At 40.8% G+C, this 15,710-nt stretch overlaps 1 protein-coding gene and 1 long non-coding RNA gene across 5 annotated transcripts in view; one reads left to right on the top strand and one right to left on the bottom strand.

Annotated features, from left to right (window-relative positions):
* The window catches only part of LOC140202658 (ninjurin-2-like), a 288,428-nt gene that overhangs the window by 80,185 nt on the left and 192,533 nt on the right, over positions 1-15,710 (bottom strand). The window lies entirely within an intron of this gene.
* LOC140202659 (uncharacterized) overlaps positions 1-15,710 on the top strand; it is a 58,352-nt gene that overhangs the window by 24,092 nt on the left and 18,550 nt on the right. The window lies entirely within an intron of this gene.

Genomic DNA, 15,710 nt, shown 5'->3' with positions numbered 1-15,710 from the left:
CAGTTCTTGTGCAAAATGGCAGAAACATTATGACAAGTGGTGCTTTTGCAGAATGATCTCATCACTAGAATCTCAAATCCAACATTTCCAAGACAGAGGAAAACATTACTTCATAACTATTTTAAAGTAGCTGAAATTAATTATATTTCGTTTTTTCTAAACTGCAGTAAAAGTTGGTTCTACATTGTATTTTGGATGGATATAAAGACAAACATGCAACTATATGCTGTGATTTGTGGAATTTTCACATAAACAAGTACTCAATTCTATCTTGAAATCCAGTACTTCCTAGGTGCTGCAAGGATGAAGAGTTCGAAGCTTCAATAACCAGGTTGCTACTCATGAGTAAAGTGCTTGCGGTGCTTTGATATCAGATGCTAATGTACTGATGGGAAGATCAAGGCAATACCTGGGAGCCACAAAAGCAATATTACTACAAGCAACACAGGATTTTATCCAACATCAAAATACTGTACATCCTGCAAAACTCACTCTTCATTGATTCTTGATATCAGCAGCAGTTTGCTTGACCAGAGTATACCATAATGAATGGATATTTCTGCAACACATCCTACTGAACAGATATTGCAACACATATAGAATCATATTTATTTATTTTTCAGCTGATTTTGACATTTTCTTCTATAGAACTAAACACACACCTTCTATATCTTGCCCTGACCAAACCTGGAGTTATTGATCTTCCTGCTTCTCTGCTGATGTTTTACCAGACGTTAGATAGACAACTGTAGAAATGTAACAATCTCCCTTTGTTATCTTTCCCTCGGCAACATGGATGAGTGTTGTGGCTCTGTGCAGAGACTCCACTATAAAGCAACTAGGACCAAGAATTTACAGCATGTGGAAATTCAATGGTTTAATTAAATATCGGAGAATGTATACGGTATACAACCTGAAATTCTTACTCTTCGCAGATATCCATGAAACAGAAGAAAAACCCCAAGGAATAAATGACAGAAATAGTAGGAACCCTAAAGCCCCCCCCCCCAAAAACCATGAATCATTTTCATTCTTGCTGCCTAAATAATCTTTTGATGTTGGCACAAAATGTATGTATGGTGTGTGGTAAAATGCTGTATGGTGTTTTGTACACTTTCCATGATTTCCATAATTCTAAAAATTAGAATTCTTAGAATTGTTGACCCTAACTGTGGGAGAGAATGTGCTGGTTAAGGGAACCAAGTAGTTGTAATGTTATATTAGAACATACAGCAGAACAGTACATAAATCCCCTTCAAGCTTTCATTCCTTCTGCCCATATAACACCTTGTTTCTTAGAATTATGGAAATCATGGAAAGTGTACAAAACACCATACAGCATTTTCTGTCAACACCAAAAGATTGCTACCCAGCCCAATCCTACCACTAGGTCTATAAATCTGTAGACTATGGCTCTTCAAGTGCTTTCTGCCTCTTTCAGTCAGTGAGTTTCAGATCTGTACCACTCTTTGGTATTCTCCCTTCCAATCCTATAAGTATTTTAAATCTATCCTTCTGACTTCTGACCCCCAGGACAAGTCAGAATTAGAATTTCTCTTTCCCTCCCTCTGCCCCTTCTATCACGTTGCCATGAATTGACAATAAAGGCAAACCCACAGCAGAACAGATAGATACTTCTTCCTGTCTCCAGGCTGTTTGTTGATGGTAACTGTGGGAGAGAATGTACTGGTTAAGGGAACCAGTGAGTTGCAATACTATATTAGAACATAGAACAGAACAGCTCAGAAACAGGCCATTCAGCCCACAATGCTGTGCTGAATCAATTAAATTAGTAATCAAAAAGGTACCATGCACCTGCCAGTTCCAGGAAAAAGAATCTATCCCTGAAATATTAAAATTATTTACTAGGTATACATTAACAAATTCTATAAGTTATATATTATAATAAGTTCACAATATTGTGGAATAAATGTTATTACAATTTATGGTTTCATAGAACACATAATATCAGTTGTCTTCCCATTCATCTTGCTTTTAGTCATGATTCCAGTCTGCACCTCCCCTGAGCTGACATACTCAGTCTCACAAATCTGAGTATCCTTGATGTATCACTGTATCTTAATCTTCCCCTAATACCTTTGTCACCTAGTTAAGGATGTTGATGAGAAAGTGCAAGGCATGGTCAGTAGGTTGGTAGATGGCACCTAAGTAGCTCCTGCATTTTGGAGAACAAACCAGGGTAAAATTTTCAGAATGAACAGTAGAGCCCTGGAGAGTGTTGTAGAACGGAGGGGTCCAGCACATAGTTTTCTGAAAGTGGCATTACAGGTAGACAGGATGGTGAAAGTGGCTTATACAATGCTGAATGAAGTTGGGGTATTATGTTGCAGATGTCCAAGACATTAGTGAGGTCACATTTGGAATACTGTGTTGAGTTTTGGTCACCATGCAAAAGAGGAAAAATGCCATTAAGGTGGAGATAATGCAAAGGAGATTTACAAGAATGTTGCCTTTACTCAAGGGTCTGCGATATGGAGAGAGGATGAGCAGGATGGGACTTCATTGGAGAGGAGGAGAATGAAAGAAGAGGTGTGATAAAGTCATGAGGGCCATAGATGGGGTTACGGTACACAGTCATTATCCCAGGGATGAAGAATCAAAAACCAGACAGTATAGGTTTAGGGTGAGAGAGGAAAGATTTATTTGGAAGCTGAGATGCTTCCTCTCATCCCTTGTACAGCTAAAAAACAAAATCTTTTTAAGGGCACCAGTTTCCTAGTTCTGAACTAATAATCTAGTGTTCATTCATTCATATTCCAAATGACATACTGGAAAAATTCAATATGTTCAGTCATTTGTTGAGAAATCTCAGGGAAAAAGGTGATCACCAAAGTGTTGATTTCATTAAAAAATGTAACAGATTTTTTTCCTTTTGGAATAGAAACCTCATATTTGATCTGACTTGCATGCAGCTCCAGGCTGCACTACATTGTTACCTCAAAATGCCCTCAAAATGACTAGTGTGCCTCTTCAATTGTGGGAAATAGAGGGTTACAATAAAAGCAGTCTTTGCTACTGTTGCATAAATCCCCAAAAATAAACCAAGTATTTGACGGATTTGTTCTCAGCCTGGTTGACATCCCTTAATTTACCACATTCATTAACTTCAGATACATTTCCCACATCTTATCCATTGCCAAACATCACCTTTGTGCTTATTTCCCTCTTTGGTCCAAATCTGCCCAGATTTTGAATAAGATATAGAAGCAGAATTAGGCCATTTGGCCCATCAAGTCTGCTCCGCCATTTCACCATGGTTGATCCAAAATATTAAGAGGATGTTACATCACTCGCTCAGTTATTTTATGCATTTTATTCATTGTTCAGCATCTGGGCATTTCTAGCAAGGCCAGCACTAAGTCCAACTTGGCAGTGAGCTGTCTCTTTGAACTGCTCTTGGTCAGGTATCCCACAGTGCTGATGGGGAGCGAGTTCCAGGATTTAGAGCCAGTGACAACATAAAGATGGTGTGCAACTCAAACAGGCAAGCTGCAGGTGGTGGTGCTCCCATCTGCCCAAACCCTAGTTCTTCCTGGTAGGTAATACAGGATTGGGAGTTGCTATCAAAGTAGCCTGGACAAGTAACTTCAGTGAGAGAAGATGGAGCATCCCGCAGCTGATACTCAGCATTGCTGAGAGGATAAATACTTACAGCACTGGGTGCAGTATGAACCCGATAAGGTGCCTGCCCTGAATGATTTCGAGCTTCTTAAGTGTTGTTGATATTGCAATCACTTGGACAAGTGCGATATGCTCCTGACTTGTGCCATGAGATTGGCGGAAAGACTTTGTGGTGTCACTCGACACCCTCTGACTTGCATTCGTAGTCATAGTATTTAAGAGGCTGATTCAGAAAATTCCCATGTTACTCCTCAAGAATCCTGGAGAACTCAATGATGCTGATGCTGTTGGATGTCAAGGCTTCTTCCTGTTAGAGATGGAGATTGATTGATACTTGTGTGACGTAAGTGTTACTTGTGACAGAGTACACTATGTCTACGACTGTCCAGGACATGGGATAAATCTTGCTACCTGTTTATTAATCCATCTATCACATCTAACTATGCACGTCTGTCACAATTTGTCCAGACAAAGACTTTCCAAATGCAACCTGAAAGCTCATTTCAACCATTGCATGAAATGCAGAGCAGACACTTGGAGTAGCGATCTTACTCAGATTTACTTTGAAACGATGATCTCAGTTACGACTATAAATTTGCTTGAGAATTAAAGCTCCAAGTGGCAAATTTAAAATAATCCTGTGAAATATGCACTTCAAAAAATTCCGTTTAAGTCAGCAGGTTGCTGAGGTGGTTGCCCTTACCTGTACTGAACATACCAGCTCCACAATCCTCAATTATCAGGTACAGCGGCTACTTCTCAAGTTCGTGCTGAGGTAATCATAGAGAAGATGACAAGTATCTATGACTGAAAGCATTTCATTTTCTTTGATTTATGAGTTTTCTGAGCTCATGTGTTAAAAGGCTCCAGTTCCTCGAGTGGAGCTGACATGGTGAATACTTGGGCATGATTTGGAGTTCAGGACAGGACAGTATTAAGTTTGCAAGTGATGACCTTCATATTCAGGAAGTTTATAAGTCTGAATGTCTTACCTTGCTTAGAAACAAAGTCAGTGCTATACATTTCTTTATCCACTTCCCATTCCTAAGATAACTACAACACTGTTTGAAATCTGTCAACTGATACCTCCCCACAAAATGCAACTGGCTTCAACGATGGCTCCCTGTGTTGTCCATCATTCACACTTGTCCATCACGTGACAAATTAGACAGCAGCCTACCATTCCTACCATGGAGGTACAGGCAGAGATGAAAGTAACCTTGCCATCTGTCCAACAAAGAGAATCTTGGAAATAATTCGCCTTCCAGTCTGACATCAGCTTATCAATATCACTGGAACATATGACTGTTAAGAGGAAGCGAGGAGTAGATTAAAACAAAATATAATTTATTTTGTTTATTTTTCTCATAAAAATAAGCAGGCTTCACAGCTTTGTATCAGAGGTTCTCCAATTCAAACATATTTTTTGGTATTTCAAATTCACTGGAAAAGTTTCAAATTATTTTTGCTGTCTCTCACTTTGTGCTAATCTCTGTGTTTGCAATATGTGTACTGTTTTTGTCAATCAAGCCTTTGTTTCCCTGTGTTCCTGACAGAGCTCTCTTGTGTGGTCACCCTCCAACTAGACAGAAAAAAAACCTGCTGATTATTACGGATTCAAATCCAAAATGTCCTGTTGCTGTTTGAAAGCCAGCTATATTGTGCAAATGCCAAATGATGAGGTATTACTGCCCTGAGCAAACTAAAATAACACTGACATTGCAACTGTGCTTTCATTGCAATAACAGCCAGTGCAAAGCCATACTCACCAAAACCCAGAATCCTCTACCAACTTTCTTAGTGCACATGAAACTTGTTGTTGCTAAGTTCTAACTTAATGCACAGATTCTGCACTGTCAGGTTCATAACTGGGATTGGAGTTTTAATTTTCTCCCTCCAAAACTCACTTCTTTTCTGTCCCAAAGTAATGGTTCCTTCTGGGTACCTGTCCACATTGGTATCCTCTGCTGGCTCAGTTCTCTCATATGTAATCATCATAGGAGTTCCCACTGAAATAATCAAGTGGCTGAACCAAGCCTTCATTACTGTTTATACAGCTACTCCAATTGTATCTGATATTCATCAACTCACCTAAGTCATGGAGTCTTAGGAAGATACAGGACAAAAGTAGACCCTATATCCACTGAGAATTGGGGTAGGATTGTTACACTAATTCTACCCTAATTCAATTGATTCTCCTCAGATTCCCAGCAACTCCACCAATGTTCCCCCCACCCCTATCCTATCTGTCATCTGCACACAAGTGGTCAATTAATTCACTGACACAGAGATTCTGCAGATGCTGGAAATCCAGAGTAACACACACAAAGTGTTGGAGGAACTTTTCAGGTCAGGCAGCATCCATGGAGGAAATAAACAATTGGTGTTTCAGGCCAAGACCCTTCATCGGCACTCACCGATTTACCAATCCGCATGTTTTGAGGGTGTGAGTGGAAACACGTATGATCACAGGGAGATTGTGAAAATTTCATTCAGACAGCAGCAGATGTCAGGATTGAATCTGGATTACTGGAGCTCTCCTGGCAGTGCCACTGGGCTGCTCTCATTTCAGTCCTGCCCAACTCCAGTCCTTAACCAATACAGTACAATTCTGATAATTTACTGCCCAATATTCACAAACTCACTCCAATCCTTACCCAATACAGTACAATTCTGATAAATTACTGTCCAATATTCACAAACTCACTCCAGTCCTTACCCAATACAGTACAATTCTGATAATTTACTGTCCAGTATTCACAAACTCACTCCAGTCCTTACCCAACACAGTACGATTCTGATAATTTACTGTCCAATATTCACAAACTCTCTCCGGTCCTTACCCAATACAGTACGATTCTGATAATTTACTGTCCAATATTCACAAACTCACTCCAGTCCTTACCCAATACAGTACAATTCTGATAATTTACTGTCCAATATTCACAAACTCATTCCAGTCCTTACCCAATACAGTACAATTCTGATAATTTACTGCCCAATATTCAGAATTCTCAATGCTTTTTTGAATAAAGTGGATAATTCTCTCATAACTGAACTAATTCCACAACCTGTGGATTCACTTCATCAAACTCGATAACTCATGTTCTCAGCATTATTTATTATTTTTATTATTTTTTTTGTATTTTCAGTTTGGCTTTTGCATGTTGATTAGCAGTCTTTGTTTATATCTAACTTTTCATTGATTCTGTTATATTTCTTTGTTCTACTGTGGATGCCGACTACAAACTGAATCTCAGGCTAGTACATGGCTACAAATATGTACTTTAATAATAAATTTAATTTGAACTTTGATCTGGCTAACCTAGTGATATTTCCAACACTCCTTCTGGAAATCACAGGGGTCAATAGACAATAGACAATAGGTGCAGGAGTAGGCCATTCGGCCCTTTGAGCCAGCACCACCATTCACTGTGATCATGGCTGATCATCCACAATTAGTACCCTGTTCCTGCCTTCTCCCCATATCCCTTGACTCTGCTATCTTTAAGAGCTCTATCTAACTCTTTCTTGAAAGAATCCAGAGAATTGGCCTCCACTGCCTTCTGAGGCAGAGCATTCCACAGATCCACAACCCTCTGTGTGAAAAAGTTTTTGCTCAAATCCGTTCTAAATGGTCTACCCCTTATTCTTAAACTGTGGCCTCTGGTTCTGGACTCCCCCAACATCGGTAACATGGTTCCTGCCTCCAGCGTGTCCAATCCCTTAATAATCTTATATGTTTCAATCAGATCCCCTCTCATCCTTCTAAATTCCAGTGTATAGAAGCCCACTCGCTCCAATCTTTCAACATATGACATTCCCACCATCCCTGGAATTAACCCAGTGAACGTACGCTGCACTCCCTTCCTCAAATTTGGAGACCAAAACTGCACACAATACTCCAGGTGGGGTCTCACCAGGGCCTTGTACAACTGCAGAAGGACCTCTTTGCTCCTATACTCAACTCCCCTTGTTATGAAGGCCAACATGCCATTAGCTTTCTTCACCGCCTGCTGTACCTGTATGCTTACTTTCAGTGACTGATGAACAAGGACACCCAGATCTCGTTGTACTTCCCCTTTTCCTAACTTGACACCTTCTGCCTTCCTGTTCTTACCACCAAAGTGGATAACCTCACGTTTATCCACATTAAACTGCATCTGCCATGCATCTGCCCACTCACCCAACCTGTCCAAGTCACCCTGTATTCTCATAACAGCCTCCTCACATTTCACACTGTCACCCAGCTTTGTGTCAGCTGCAAATTTGCTAATGTTACTTTTAATCCCGTCACCTAAATCATTAATGTATATTGTAAATAGCTGCGGTCCCAGCACCGAGCCTTGTGGTACCCCACTAGTCACCGCCTGCCATTCTGAAAAGGACCCATTAATCCCTACTCTTTGTTTCCTGTCTGCCAACCAATTTTCTATCCATGTCAGCACCCTACCCCCAATACCATGTGCTCTAATTTTGCCCACTAACCTCCTATGTGGGACCTTATCAAAGGCTTTCTGAAAGTCCAGGTACACTACATCCACTGGCTTTCCCATGTCCATTTTCATTGTTACATCCTCAAAAAATTCCAGAAGATTAGTCAAGCATGATTTCCCCTTCGTAAATCCATGCTGACTCGGACCTATCCTGCTACTGCTATCCAAATATGCCGCTATTTCATCTTTTATAATTGACTCCAGCATTTTCCCCACCACTGATGTCAGAATAACTGGTCTATAATTCCCTGTTTTCTCTCTCCCTCCATTCTTAAAAAGTGGGGTAACATTAGCTACCCTCCAATCCGCAGGATCCTGAATCTATAGAACATTGGAAAATGATTACCAATGTGTCCACGATTTCTAGAGCCACCTCCTTAAGTACCCTGGGATGCAGACCATCAGGCCCTGGGGATTTACCAGCCTTCAGTCCCATCAGTTTACCCAATACCATTTTCTGCCTGATGTGAATTTCCTTCAGTTCCTCCGTCCCCTAGGTCCTCTGGCCACTATTACATCTGGGAGATTGTGTGCCTCCCTAGTGAAGACAGGTCCAAAGTACTTGTTCAGCTCATCTGCCATTTCCTTGTTCCCCATAGCAATTTCACCCGTTTCTGTCTTCAAGGGCCCAACTTTGGTCTTAACTATTTTTTTTCTCTTCACATACCTGAAGAAGCTTTTACTATCCTCCTTTATATTCTTGGCTAGCTTACCTTCGTACCTCATCTTTTCGCCGCGTACCATTTCCCCCCGGTCCCATTTCCCACACCATCTTTAGAGCTATCAAGTTTACTGGAAAATTTATTAGATGTACCACTGTGTAACATCTAAAGTGAATTAAAAGTTTGCTAGGCTATTAACATGAGTTCATCAAGGGTACTAAATTATCAGAAGTTAAACATGTTCACAAACCCACTCCATTGCTCATTCAAATTCACTTTTCAACCGGGATTCCCCACAATGATATTGATATTTAATGGCCCCAGCATATTAATTCTGCTGGGGGGGGGGGTGGAGATCAGGAGCAAGGGGGTGGTGTGGATGGTGGTGATGGTGAGGATAAGGGATGCAGCAGGATGAAGGTGAGGATGGTGTCAGGCCTGAGTGTACTCTCTTCTGTACCCACTGATCTGAAGTTGATCTTACTCATGTTAAACTGAAAAGTGTCTTTTCATAAGGTGCAACCTATGTTTTGATGATGAAGTGATGTTAATCACACATTAGCACCATCTGTGACACATGCACCATGTTGTTCTATCCTATATTTAAACATTTTAATGGCCCAGGCAGGGAGTCATGAATTTTCCTTTTCGCAGTCACTAGAGGGCACCGACATATGTTTCAAATTCTCTTACCTGTAAGTGGTTCTTCATAAATTTTTAATTAAGTTGAAGCATAAATAAGGTCACCTTACAAAAAGCAGTTCTGGTTAAAACGAGACCTCAGGGAGGTGATGCGGTGTTCCTGATCGGGAACTGGAGAGTGGTGTCACTCTTTGAGAACCCATTCCCCAAGGCTAGCAGCCATCAGCAACACACACATTACTGTCCAGCAGGAGACACAGGATGTGTGGGAGGGTGATTTAGCTCCCTCATCCACTCAAAGCCTCAGGAGATACATGCCAGGTAGAAGGTCCTTTGCATGTGGGGGGCGAGGGGAGTTACTGAACCCACCAGCTCTTCCCCAGGCTCAGTCTCAAGGCCTCAGACTCTGAATTCCCTTCTTTGCTTCCTCCGGCACTGGCTGGTGCAACATGCAGTTCATGCTGATAAAGTCCCACGTCTGATCGGTGCAGACTACCCCTGGAATGATGCAAGCAGCACATCGCAATTTTGAGGACCTCAATAGCATTTTCCATTAGAGTCCACCTGCTTGAGTAGTTCTGCATCGACCTTGCCAGGTTAGAGAGGGCTCCGGTGTGGAGAACCACAGAAGTAGATGGTGCCCTTGTCCCACAGGATTCTTCATTCTGGGCAGTGCTGACTTAAAAACATGTCAATCAATGTCCACTTGACAAAGTCAAGTGAGCTTCCTGGAATTGGACAATCACCAAGAGGGAATTCTTCTCCTGATCCATCACGCTCCATATTGGGGATGTGGAAATTTTCCCATGAAAGATCTACGTTATTGATGAGATCTCTTAAAAGCATGGAAAGTCAGCTATATAAAGCAATGTGTGCAAGTCCATCGTTCCTTAAAAGAGGCAGCAGAAGTGAAAGCAACTTGGAAGCCTTTATACTCATTCATCGGCTCATTGAGTATGAAGGATGGCAAGTCACATTGTAGCTGCTTAAAATTTTACTTATGCCACATCTGGAATATTGTGTGCATCTCTGGTCACTGGATAACAGGAAGGATGTGGACAGGGTACAGAAAGAGGATGTTGCAGTTCCTAGTAAAAGTATTCACCCCGCTGCCTTGGAAGTTTTCATGATTTGTTGTTTTACAACATTGAATTGCAGTGGATTTAATTTGACTTTTTTTGATACTGATCAACAGAAAAAGACTCTTTCATGTTAAAGTGAAAACAAATTTCTACAAATCGGTCTAAATTTATTACAATTAATAAACACAAAATAATTGCATAGTTACTCACCTCCTTCAAGTCAGTAGTAATTTTGGTAGAAATTTCAGCCTTGAGTCTGCATGGATAGGTCTCTATCAGCTTTTCACACCTGAATATTTGCAATTTTTCCCCATTTTTCTTTACAAAACTGCTCAAGCTCTGTCAGATTGCATGGGAATCGTGAATGAACAGCTCTTTTCAAGCCCAGCCACACACTCTCAGTTGGATTTAGGTTTGGTCTCTGACTTGGTCACTCCAGGACAATAACTTTGCTGTTCTTAAGCCATTCCTGTGTAGCTTTGGCTTTATGTTTGGGGTCGTTGTCTTACTGGAAAACAAATCTTCTCCTAAGTCGCAGTTCTCTTGCAGACTGCATCAGATTTTCCTCCAGGATTTCCCTGTACTTTGCTGCATTCATTTTACCCTTGACCTTCACAAGTCTTCAGGGCCTGCTGTAGTGAAGCATCCCCACAAGCATGATGCAGCCACCACCATGCTTCACGGTAGGGATGGTGTGTTTTTGATGATGTGCGTTGTTTGGCTTATGCCAAGCATAGTGTTTAGTCTGATGGCCAAAAGGCTCAATTTTGGTTTCATCAGACCATAGAACCTTCTTCCGGCTGACTTCAGAGTGAATCTCCCTCCACACTGTCCCATCACACACTCCCAGGGTCAGACACAGAATGAAACTCCCTCCACACTATCCCATCACACACTCCTGGGGTCAGACACAGAGTGAATCTCCTTCTGGCAAACTCGAGCCAAGATTGCATGTGAGTTTTTCAACAGTGGCTTTCTCTTTGCCACTCTCCCATAAAGCTGCAACTGGTGAAGCACCTGGACAACAGTTGTTAGATGTGCAGTCTCTCCCATCTCAGCCACTGAAGCTTGTAACTCCTCCAGAATTGTCATAGGTCTCTTGGTGGCCTCCCTCACTCATCCCCTTCTTCCACGGTCACTCAGTTCTTGAGGATGACCTGCTCTAGGCAGATTATCAGCTGTGCCATATTCTTTCCATTTCTTGATGATTGACTTAACTGTTCCCCAAGGAATATGCAGTGACTTGGAGGTTTTCTTGTATCCATCTCCTGACCTGTGCTTTTCAATAACCTTTTTGCAGAGTTGTTTGTAGTGTTCTTTTGTCTTCATGGTGTCATTTTTGCCAGGATACTGACTCACCAGATACAGGTGTATTTTTACTACAGTTAATTGAAACACCTTGACTGCAGACGTTGATCTCTATTTAACTATTTATATGATTTCTAAAACCAAATGGCTGCACCAGTGATGACTTAGTGTGTCATATTAAGGTGGGGGGGGAATTGAATACTCAATTATTTTGTGTTTTATAGTTGTAATTAATTTAGATCACTTTACAGAGATCTGTTTTCACGTTGACAGGAAAGAGTCTTTTTCTGTTGATCAGTGTCAAAAAGTCAATTAACGTAATTTAACATTGTAAAACAATAAAACATGAAAACTTCCAAGGTAGGTGAATACTTTTAGGAGAGATTGGGTAAGTTTGGGTTGTTTTCGCTGGAGCTTTGGATGCTGAGGGGTAACCTGATAGAACATTAAAAGATTATGGACGCATTGTTAGGGTAGACAGTCAGAGTCTCTTTACCAGGTTGGAAGTGACAAATAGTAGGGACTTTAGGGTGAGAAGGAGAATGCTTCAAGGAGGTATGAGGGGTGAATGATAAGTTCGTGGCCTAAGGTAGAAGGAATCAATTTTAGAAAACCTAGCACATTTATTTTACAACATACTACCCTCCTACATTTACACACTTAGTCCAGCGGTCATGGAGCATACAGATCCCCTCTTTGTAGAAGTCGGCATCTTGAACGTCCAGGAAGTGGTCCACAGCAGGTGTGATTGATATGTTCGTGGCCTAAGGTAGAAGGAGATGAGTTATTAACTTCAAACTTTCTGCATGATCACTCAAAGAGTTGAACTGCATGTGCATGTAACGAGAGCTGTATAACTCATCTCCTTCTACCTTAGGCCACGAACTTATCAAACACCCCTGCTGTGGACCACTTTCTGGAGGTCCAAGATCCATATGCTCCACGACCACTGAACTAAGTGTGTAAATGTAGGAGGGGACCATGTTGAAAAATAAATGTGCTAGGTTTCCTGACTCCTTCTGCCTTAGGCCACGAACTTATCAATCACTCCTGGTATATGAGGTAAGTGTTTTATTGCACAGAGGGTGGTAGATGCCTGGAACATGCTGCTAGGGGAGGTGACAGAAGCAGAGATAATAGCAACATTTACAAAGCATTTAGACAGACACATGAACAGGCAGGGGATGGAGCGCTTGAGGGAACTTGTGCTGGAAAATGAGATTAGTTTAGACTGGCATCATGGTTGGCGTGGATTTCATGGGCTAATGGGCCTGTTCCTATGCTCTTCTATGTTCCATAAGGCTCCTGAAGATAAACAATAAGTGCAGCATGCAGAGAAAAATAAAATCATGAGAGTTAGCCGATACTGAATGAGTGGTCCTATCAAAATAATACCAAATAGTACTGAGTGAAGCTAGTTAGATATAGAGATTATTAAAAGGTCAGTACAGAGCCACTGTTCCTGTGCTTTTGTAAATCATTGGTGCAACCAGGTTTACTGTGTATCTTTCTGCTTGACACGGTAAAGAAAGAATACTGTGCATTGAGGCAATTAATGAATTAGGATATCAGGAACATATGAATAAATCGGGCTTGTACTTAGTGGAAAAGTGAAGGATGTGATGATACAAAAAGCGAAGATAATAGAAGACGGGTAATAACACATTATTTTCCCTGGTTCAGATAATTAGAACCAGTGAACAGTATTAACATTCAGTGTGAGATGAATTTAAAAACAATTCAGCAGAAAAAGTATATTAGTGAGTATGTGGTGAAAAGAGGACATTGAAAACAGATGGTAGTAATCCATTTGAATACAAATAAGGTTGTTTTTCTGTAAGGCGACCCTGATCCAGATTCAGGGGGAATGCCTCATTTCGCCGTTTCACTGCCTCTTTCAGTTCTTCACTATCATTGCGTTGTGCTTGCCAACACAGAGGCACAAAGTGCCATCCTCCTCCCACTTGCGTTTGAAGAAACCTCCTTTAATATTTTTTTGAATTTTCAATGACTTTTAAATGTTTTAAGTTACTTGGTATTTAATTATTTGACTGTCTCTGAATGTCCGGAGCATTTGAAAGCATTCAAACTTTGATTGTTGGCAAAGCCATGGCCATGGATTTGCCAGATGTCATGAAATTACTGCTGTTCTACTCCATCCTTGGGATGACATTGTATTGCACAAGGTCTCGTCTCCATACAGCATCTATCTATCTCGGATACATATTGGAGAGCAGTTTCAAGTTCCTGGCTGTCAACATCGCAGAGGATCTGTCCTGGGCCCAACATATGAATGAAATCATGAAGAAGGCATGCTCTACTTCATTCAGAGTTTGAGCAGAGTTGTCACCAAAGACTCTTGAAAATGTCCACGGATACATGACGGAGAACATTTTGACCGGGTGCATCACAGCTTGGTATGGAGGCTCCAATGTACAGGAATGCAAGAGACTGCAGATGCTCGTAGACTCAGCCAGTTCCATCAGAGACACAACCCTCCCAACCATTAAGGACACCTTGGCTGCTTCAAGGAGATATCACCATCATTAAGCGCCCTCACTTTCCAGGTTTTGCCCTGTTCTCATTACTTCCATCAGGGCACACAAGCCTCAAGATCCAGACTCAACAATTTAGGAACAGCTTCTTCCCCTCTGCAACTAGATTTCTGAATGGTTTGTGAACCCATGAACTCTATCTCCTGATTCATTCTTTTCCTCGCACTATTGATCTATCTTAGTAATTTATTGATTGTTGTGTCTTTGGACTGTACTGCTGTCACAAAACAACAAATCCATGTCATATGTTAGTGATGATAAATCTGATTCTGATTCTATTCTGAAAAAATCATCAGGGAATCTGCAAAAGTGCATACTTTTTCAGAACGTCTGCAGCAAGTGCAGTCGACTTCCCACTCGTAGCAGGTCATGAGCCAGCATTTCTCATGTATCCACATGGCATTGTACACAAAGCGGTAAACTTTAGAATTGTGACCCAGAGATCATGTGGAAAATTTTCATTGATACTTTTTGTCTGAATGTTGGGAGGTTGTAATTAAAAGTTTCCAGAGGTAGATTCCTCAATGAAACCTCAGCACAGGAATATATAATCAAATAAAGTTTACAAATTGTATGAGTGTGACATGAGATATATCAAAAAGCATGGCAGTAAGAAATAAGAGTTGATAATCAGGGAAGAGTTGAAAGGAATTTTTAATATAATCTTTTAAAGCCAATTGATTGAATTTAATAGAGTTTAAAGGCAGACTCAGACATCATGTATCATTTGCCATGACATCATGAATAGATATCGCCACCCACATCTTGCTCTTTCCCATTCAGAATATCCCTAGAGTGTAATACCAAGAGGAGTTTTATAAATCTATGTTTGAAATTATTGTGAAGACATGTTACATGGTCAGATACCTTTGTGACATCCAGTAGTCATAATAACACCTATGTTAAGCACAAGACTTTAAAACAGTAACATGTTCCACTTGACATTGTGCAGGTTTAAGATTTGCCCTCAGATTGGACTGCTGCAACATGTAAAACACGTTATGTGTCTTGCTTGTGTGTGTTGGGGGGGGGGGGTGCTGAGTGCCTTTGAATATCTCTCAATATTGAAGGGGCAGAGATTTTGTTTTAATTACATAAGTGCACACTAATTAGAATCAGAATCAGAATCAGGTTTATTATCACCGGCATGTGTAGTGAAATTTGTTAACTTAGCAGCAGCAGCAGTTCAATGCATTATATAATATAGAAGAAAAATAATAAATAAATCAATAAATTACCATATAAGTGTATTGAATAAATAGCATCAGTGTTTTATGCAATCACAAGACCAGCAATACAACACAAGTTCCTTCAGACGATTAC

The sequence above is a fragment of the Mobula birostris genome, chromosome 9, assembly GCF_030028105.1.
Source record: "Mobula birostris isolate sMobBir1 chromosome 9, sMobBir1.hap1, whole genome shotgun sequence".
Classification (NCBI taxonomy): domain Eukaryota; kingdom Metazoa; phylum Chordata; class Chondrichthyes; order Myliobatiformes; family Myliobatidae; genus Mobula; species Mobula birostris.
This window is presented reverse-complemented; position numbering and strand designations above follow the sequence as displayed.